Source organism: Thunnus maccoyii, chromosome 10 (genome assembly GCF_910596095.1).
Source record: "Thunnus maccoyii chromosome 10, fThuMac1.1, whole genome shotgun sequence".
In the NCBI taxonomy this organism is placed as follows: Eukaryota; Metazoa; Chordata; class Actinopteri; order Scombriformes; family Scombridae; genus Thunnus; species Thunnus maccoyii.
The window spans coordinates 9,291,542-9,300,386 of record NC_056542.1 but is presented as its reverse complement, the minus strand read 5'-3'; the positions used below and the strand labels follow the sequence as shown (position 1 = coordinate 9,300,386).

The following is an 8,845-nucleotide window of genomic DNA, read 5'->3' as shown; positions in this document are numbered from 1 at the left end:
AAGTATATTGATCTGACAGAGTCACATGTGTGTTTTTACGGCCAAGTTTTTCAAAATGTGCACACTGATCATAACATTCATTTGTGTCTGTGATTGTTCAAACGGGTTTTAAGTCTTTACTGATATGATGAAATTGAGGTGAATATTGCCAGTGAGGAAATATTCAAGTTTAAACTGATGTCTTAAAGAGCTGTAATGTCATAAAGGACCCCAGTAGTGTGATTATTTATCTAGAAGAAGAAAGTAGCACTGAGTGTTTCTTACAAAACCTCCATGCCAGTGAACAAAGCTCAGATGAGAGGTGATCTTCTCAAATTATTTTGTATATACCTTTGGATAAAGGAAAGGCATTGCAGGTTGCTTTAAAGTTTAAAGTAGGAGGTACATATTAATCACATCAGGAACTGAAAAGTTATAAATGTGAGTGGAGGAGTGTGCAGTGACCATTTGCCAGTTTTGTGATCTATGACTGTGATTATGAGAAGGATAAGGATGCCAGTAAATTGAAATACAGGTGAGTATGGAGGAATCCATAAGTGCATTTAGACATGAATCATTAACACAGAGTAGCCTATATAATGAAGAAGACACTGACAAAGCCTATGAAACATTTCTAAAAATATTTAGATCATTATATGATAAAAACTGTCAAATAAAACAATACATAAGAAAGCAAAATTATACAGATTGGCCATGGATCACAAAGGGGATACAAAATGCCTGTTAAAAAAACAACACTATATAGAGAATTCATAAAATTCATAAAACAAAAAAATAAATATACTAAATATAAATACAGTCTATTCTATTCACTTTCAAATTATATCTGGACTTAAACACAATGAGACTGATTTGTGTTGGTTGTTATTCGTAGTAAATTGTGTCTCGAAAAACATGAGTCATTTAGTCCCTTTGACATTTACTCAGTTTATAAATGATTAAAAGGTCTTGTGGGTATTATCTGTACGTTTGCTTGTCGTTTTAAAGCGATTATCTTCAAATAGGCGTGTTTCTCGCGACTAGGGCTGATTTTCATAGCACAACAGGTATTACTGGAACACTCACTGACGGAAGAGAGAGAGAGACGCCCGGGGACATTTATTACCACAGTCAGCAGGAATATTTGAGGAACTAGGAAGCAGTTAATACCTGATACAGACAGCAGCACCTGAATCACAGTAAAGATCATTTATGGACACAACAATGAAAGATTTACCTCAATGAATTCAGAGAAAAAACTGGGCGGATTTTACATCTTAACGGCTGGAGCGACAAACTGCAGTTAAAACGGTAAAACTGTCTTTCAAACTGTATTTTATTCTTCTTTTTAACTTTCACTTTCATCGTCCTGCTTCTTCTGTAGGGATGTATTCGTGTGTGTAAATTGTTACAACAGCCCAATACTACAATAAAACATTAGTTAACACTTTGTTTACGTTAGAGTTAAACAGTTTGTTAAAGTTTCCAAAGTGCTTTGACTCGACAGTTAACGATGAAACAGGAAAACAACAGCAAAGACAATTTAACGTTAAACGAGAGAGAGAGAGAGAGAGAGAGAGATGAGAGAGAGAGAGAGAGAGAGAGAGAGAGAGAGAGAGAGAGTATCAGGTATTCATAATTTGTGGGGACATAAATCTGTTTAAACAGTCACATTTGGGGACTCGCCTCCCTTTTGAGGACAAAAAGCAAGTCTCCATAATGTAAATCATTTATTTTAGGGTGAAGACTAGTTTAAAATGAAGGTAAGGTTTAGGTTAAGGTTTTGGTTAGGGTGGGGCAAGTAGTGGTTGAGGTTAGGGTAATCTACAGGAAATGAATGTACAATGGTGCTTGAAAGTTTGTGTTAGAATTTTCTGTTTCGGCATAACTTCAATGACCTAAAACGTGATCAGATGTTCACACAATTACTAAAACTTAAGCGAACCCAATTAAACAAATGAAACAAAACATTAAACTTATCCATTTATTTATTGAGGAAAATTGTCAAATCTTACATATTTGTGTGAGGCAAAAGTATGTGAACCCTTGCTTTCAGTAACCGGTGTGACCCCCTTTTGCAGCAATAACTTCGTAAAACTTTTCTGGTACCTGTTTATCAGCCCTGCACATTGGCTTGGAGGAATTTCAGCCTATTCCTCCTTACCCAACAGTCTCAACTCAGGGATGTTGGTGGGCTTCCTTGCATGAAGTGCAGGTCCTTCCACAGCATTTCTATTGGATTAAGGTCAGGACTGTTCCAAAATATTTCCAAAACATTCTTCTACTTTTATCAGTCTTTGATAGAACAACTTGTGTGTTTAGGGTCAATTTTTTTTGCTGCATGACCCCTGTTCTGTTGAGCTTCAGTTCACCGACGGGTACCTTGACATTTTCCTGTAGAATTTGCTGGTACAACTCAGAATTCATAGTTCCATTAATGATTGCAAGCTGTCCTGGTCCAGAGGCAGCAAAACAGGCCCAAACCATGATACTGTCACCACCATGTTTCACAGATGGGACATGGCTCTTATACTGGAATGCTGTGTTTGCTCGTCGCCAAACATAATGCTTCTCATTCAAACCAAAAAGTTTGATTTCGGTCTCATTCGTCCACAGAATATTTCTCCAACAGCCTTCTGGTGTATCCATGTGGCTTTGAGCAAACCATAGACAGACAGCAATGTTCTTTTTGGAGAGTAGTGGGTTTCTCTTTGCAACTCTGCCATGAACACCATTGATGTTCATTGCTCTCCTGATGGCAGATTCATGAACATTGACATAAATCACTGCAAGAGAGGCCTTTAGTTCCCTAGATGTTACCCTGGGGTCCCTTGTGACCTCTCAGACTATTACATGCCTTGCTCCTGGTGGGATCTTTGTTGGTCGACCACTCCTGGGGAGTGTCACATTTCCCCAAATCCATGATTCAATTTGACTTTTGATTTTAAGGTCATGACTGGGTTCAATTTTTGATTTAAACATTTTTTTTCAGCACCAATGACTATGCCATTGTTAGACTATCGAATCTTGATTTGTAAAGATCAACCGATCATTGGTTTTATGCCCTGATAACTGTCATTTACATTTTCAAATTCTTCTCTAAAAAGATGGTATCAAGTGTGATATAACCACCATGTTTTTTTGTAATGTACCACACTAAGGCCATATGATCAAATTTAAATACTTTATTTAATATGAAATAATAACATGTGTTGTTTACATAATTCACATGAAAGGCACACCGGTGAGTTGAGGGAAGCAGGAGGATTTGAAATGTTCTTCATTGATTTTTGATGTGGAATCGAAATTGTGACACCCCTAGTAACAATGGTGTTGAATGTCCTCCACTTGTACACAATTTGCCTGACAGTCAACTGGTGGAGTCCAAACTCTTTAGATATGTTTTTTTTTTTTTTAACTCTTTCCAGCCCAGTGAGCATCAACAACTCTCCTTCTAAGGTCCTCAGAAATCTCCTTTGTTTGAGCAGTGACACATTTCCACAAACCTGTGTTGTGAAGCCCAGACTTCGTGATCGTGAAGATCCAGATTTCACTTCTTCAAATAAAGCAGGGCCTCCCAGATGCACCTGAATGTCATCCGATTGATTGAAACACCTGATTCTAATTTCCCCTTCAAATGAATTGATAATGCTGGAGTTTCACAAATATGCAACATTGTATCATTTTACACAATAAATAAATAAACAAGTGAAAGGTTTTTGTCTCACTTGTTTAACTGATGTCTCTTTATCTAGTTTTAGGACTTGCATGAAAATTTGATCACGTTTTAGGTCATATTTATGCAGAAATAGAGCAAATTCTAAAGGAAACTTTCAAGCACCAGTGTAAGTTAATGTAATGTCCTCTGAAGTAATGGGGAAACACAACTGTGTGTGTGTGTGTGTGTGTGTGTGTGTGTGTGTGTGTGTGTGTCTGTTTTAGGTGTGGGCGATATTGCCCTAAAATAGTATCACAATATTTGAGGATATTTCTTCGATAATACTCCTGGAGAGATTTTTGTCTCTCCTCATACTCAACCAGGTGTTTTTACTTGAGGTGGTGAAATAAGTTTGTTTTGGTGCCCCCTTTTGTTGTTACAGTCTTCTTGCACTTCTTACATGTTACCATAGTTTGTTGTACATCTGATCTTTTGTCCACAACCCAAAGATAATCAGTTTATTATTATAGAAGACTAAAGAAACCACAAAATATTTAAATTCATATTTAAGAAGCTGAAATTAGATAAGGTAGATGGGTATTTTTTCTTCAAATGACTCAAAATAATTAATAGGTGATTAAAATGTAATAACTGGCAACTAATCAATTAATCAACTAATAATTGCAGCTCTAAAAGAAAGTACTCTGGAATATGTTTGATCTTTATTAGAGATTAAAGTTGAGAGATTACAGGAAATGAGGGGAGACAGGGGGGGATGTATCTGAAAGTTGTATCCAGGATCCATTATGTACCTGATATGGTACATCTGTGAGAAATGTACTTTTCAAATGACTTACTTCTCCTGTATATTTATTTGTGCAAAGTATATTTATAATATATAATATTGCTGTAGACAGGGGCGTCACTAGAGATTTATGGTTAGCGGGGCTAAGCCTTTACCAGGGAGGTCTGGGGGGAGGATTTTTTTTTTAAAACGGCCCCAAAATGTCTGTTTGTCATGAATTTTTAGAGTAGCAATAGGTGTAAAATCAACACAATAGATCTGTCTCTTCATAGTTGGTAACAGGCATGGATCTAATATGACTTAAATGCTATTCATCCACTTACAACAGGCACAGATCAAGCAAATAGCAAATCCTATCTCCTCTCTCTTAGATAAGTTGCAGGTCCTAAGTATGTTATTCATAAACAGACTGATGTTTGATGTGTGAACTTCTAAAACTAAGAATGTCATAGAATCATTTAGGCTAGTTTATGTCTAGTATGAGTAATAGGCCTATGTCATAAAATTCAGTATTAATTTTAACTGAAAGCTTAGACAACTCCCACTCGCTTTTACACTCAAATAAATACAAATAAACACACCCCGCATCTCCGCACCCCTGATAATGGTGCCGCAACCGCTAATTACAATATCATATGTGTATCATGGGAGTAAGGTAAAAAAAAATGAAAATAGAGTTACCGTAATTTTATTTTTTTCCTCCATGTTTTCATGTATGAAAAGACCCAAAATGAACTCTGTAAGCGGACTACTGATTACTATAAGCAAATTATTTAAATGGCATTTGTATAGGAATGATTCTGTCCTGAGCTTTTTGATCCATATAAGCGGTTGATCACTGTAACTGTGATTATATAAGTGGTTTCCACTGTATAATATGAGTGTTATATAGCCCATCCTCTTGTCTTTTCCTCTCATAAACCTAAAGTTAGCTAACGTTAAGCAAGAAACAAACAAGAAACAACTTGATAGCTCGCTACATTGACCATCATTTGCCACAAATTCATATTGGAGCTTGGTATCTTCACTCTGTAACTACATACTATCTCACTCTGTATATTATATTTATCTTGATAACATCTTCGCCAGCATCTTGTCACTTCAGTAGTTTCTGACTACCATCACAGTCTCTACTTTGGGCTCTGAGTGAGCAGCACAGCCAATGGAAACGCTGGATTAGAGCAGCAGCAGCCTCTCTCAGGTCCTAGTTTCTAGCGTTTTAGGTACATTGTGAATGTGGGGACGCACATTTCAATCGACTTAAATGAAAAATGAATGAAGAAAAAACTATTGATGATTTAAACCAATAAGGTAGATTTATTTTGGGGGGGCTAAAGAAGATTTTAGGGGGGCTTTCCTTATCTGACTTACACCTGCAACTAAATTACACTACTAAATTACACTTGTCTACCGCAAGAAAAACGTAAAACCAGAATCTGACAATAATTGAACCATGGGATATTTTGAACAGGTCAGCTTGATCAAGGTTTTTTAAAATCCACTCTTTCAAATTAATACTGTATGCATTTTAGTTTGCTAAACCTCATATGAAACATGTTCTGATATACACTGATTATAGCTTCATAATATCTTAAATCTATCAACTTTGTGTCATGTTTCTTTCTCTACTCAGAGCTTTTTGTGGATAAACATTGAGTCAAGCTAATCCAGAGAGTGACCAATGTTGCACCAATTTTAGATGAACTCCTTGAATGTGATGTTATAAATCAAGTAAATTATGATAAAATCAGGGCTAATCATGACTCTCAGGAGACTACGAGGGCACTCCTTAGTGGGCCCTTGGAATCCAGTGGAGTTAGAGGAAAACAGATCTTCTACAAAATCCTGCAGAGAAACGAGCCACATCTTATTGATGACCTCAAGAGAACGAAGAGCGAGACTGTCATGGATGTGAAAGTCATGGATACAGTGCAAGTGAGTAAATCCTAAGCATCTAAAGCCTTATAATGTAGGTGTATATAGCGTAGTTTGTGCTTTCATATACTTACTTACTTACTTAAACACAATACTTTGAATATAAGTCCAATATTTCATTTGACTACACTTTTCTTGTTTCTGAAATGTTTCTGAAATCCTCACAGGAATACCCCACTGAAAATCAATATTTACTCGCCCCCTGTGGGCCTAAAATTTGGCTTTGAAAAGTTTATAATTTGCTCCTTTTGTAGATGACAGCAGCTGTATTCAGATTCACAGAAGTTACAGTGGATTCCAATATTGATCCAGAATAACTGCAAGAAAACATCACAACAACCACAGAAACTTATCAAACCACTGCTGCTGCATAACTCATTTATCTACTGTTCATCCATATAATCAGTATTTTCCAAACAATCATTGCTGTGCAAATAAATCACTAAGTATGTTTCTTCTGGTGGAGCTATGAGGCAGAGATAGTGTAACATGGAAATAGTGTTTTTAGCTATGCTGTGGAGAAACTACAAGTGTTTGGAACAACATTATAGATTGTTGGTGGAGAAATTAAAGGTAGATTAATTAGAGTCACAGCGTAACTCTGTTCCTTTAATGGAAAATTTAAGGGATCCAATTAAATAAATATACACATCAATGTCATTACAAGGATCAATTCTCGGACCTCTTTAAATGAAAATCCACATCCATCCATAATATAAAACATTAATACATGACTTCTATGAAACTCTACTGGAGGGATGAACACCATTCGTCCAAATGATTTTCCATTATTTGGTGTTTCAGTGTTGGTGGTGGAGAGCACTGTCTAAATCGTCAGTCATGGTATTCATGGTAGTAGAGCAAACAAACACTTCACATCCTGCCCTGTGTAATACTGTATGATTTACCTTTTTCATTTTCCAGGTAGACACAATGATGGATAAGAGGCTGCTTATTGAAATATTGAATGATTTTAGCTCTGAGGAGTTTGTGAAATTCAAGTCGCTCATTGAATTGGAGAAAGATTTCCCGCTCATCTCAAGGAGCCAACTGGATGTGGCAGACATGCAGGAAACTGTGGAGCTGATGGTGGAGATTAACAGCCGAGAGTGTGTGGAGGTGACCAAAAAGGTTTTAAAGGAGATGAACAGGACTGATCTGGTGCAGAGGTTGTCAGATATCAGCTCAATAACTAAAGGTAAGACAAAGCAGACAAAAACATGAAAAACATAAAACTTGCACACAATGCAGTCACATGTGTCTCATAAGTTTTATAGTTTATTATGTAAAGATAAAGTACATTAGCTGGGGTACAATATTTTGTAAGTTTGGGCATAAACAGTACAATAACAAATATATCCAAAACCATTCAACATTGTTGGAAAATCTTCAAGTAGCTCTGCACATTATTATTATTTCACTGTTAAGGAGGGTTAGTGGAATGAAAGTCTTTGTATTATAACTGATGTTAAATACATTTCTAATAAGTCTTTTGATATTTATTTTCTCCTCAGAGAAACACTTGGAACATCATCTTACACTGATTCAGAGAGTGAGTAATGTCACATCAGTCTGACTTTACACAGTATAGCTTTTATTCAGTAGATGAAGATTGACAATCATCTTCATCTTGAACATTATAATTGATGATACAAACAAATTTTCCCACAAATAAATAGTTCTCTCACAGAACTGAAGCTATTTTCACATGAGGTCTTAAGCAAGAACGTTATTCACTAATAATGTAAAGAATTTGTGTTATATCAACCACAAGGAAAATATATATTTTTTCTTGATTTATTTTTATAACGTTAACAGAAGGTGTAAAATATGATGACAATAAAAACAAGAAATGAAAGGAAAAGATGCAAACAGCCATGTTCTCACAGCTTCTCTGTTGTAAAATCAAAAGGCTCATCATAGTTTTGGGATCACAGTCTTTGAAAGAGTTACAGCCAGGCAGTAAAATAAAGTCATGATCCTGTTTGTACAGATAAAATAATTGTAAAACAGACAAAAGTTTGATGTTACTAAAGAAATGTAAACACATACAAGTAGTTTGTAAAAACAGTTATACAGTATGTGATCAATTTGACAAATATTATTAATTCCATTATTAGCTTGTGTAACATTGGTGATGTAATCTCACCACATCCACATTTCTAAAACAAACTCATCAATGAATCTGTAATCAATAAAATTAAGGGATTGTACATTTAACCAATGAACATTTTCTTTGTATTTTCCAGGTAGAAACAATGACGTCTGTTATAAAGCTGCTTTTGGAAACACTGGCTGGTTTGAGTAACAGGGAGCTCGAGTACTTCAAGAAATTACTCCGGAGTCAAAGTTACTTCTATGAACCCTACTTAGAGAACCCATGGATGCAGCTCATGAGGGCAGACATGCAGGACACAGTGTTTTTTGTGGTTCAGACCTTCGGCCAACAGTCTGTGGAGGAGACCAAG

At 36.0% G+C, this 8,845-nt stretch overlaps 1 protein-coding gene across 1 annotated transcript in view; it reads left to right on the top strand.

Annotated features, from left to right (window-relative positions):
- Positions 1–8,845, top strand: part of LOC121905492 — a 344,732-nt gene that overhangs the window by 56,368 nt on the left and 279,519 nt on the right. The window lies entirely within an intron of this gene.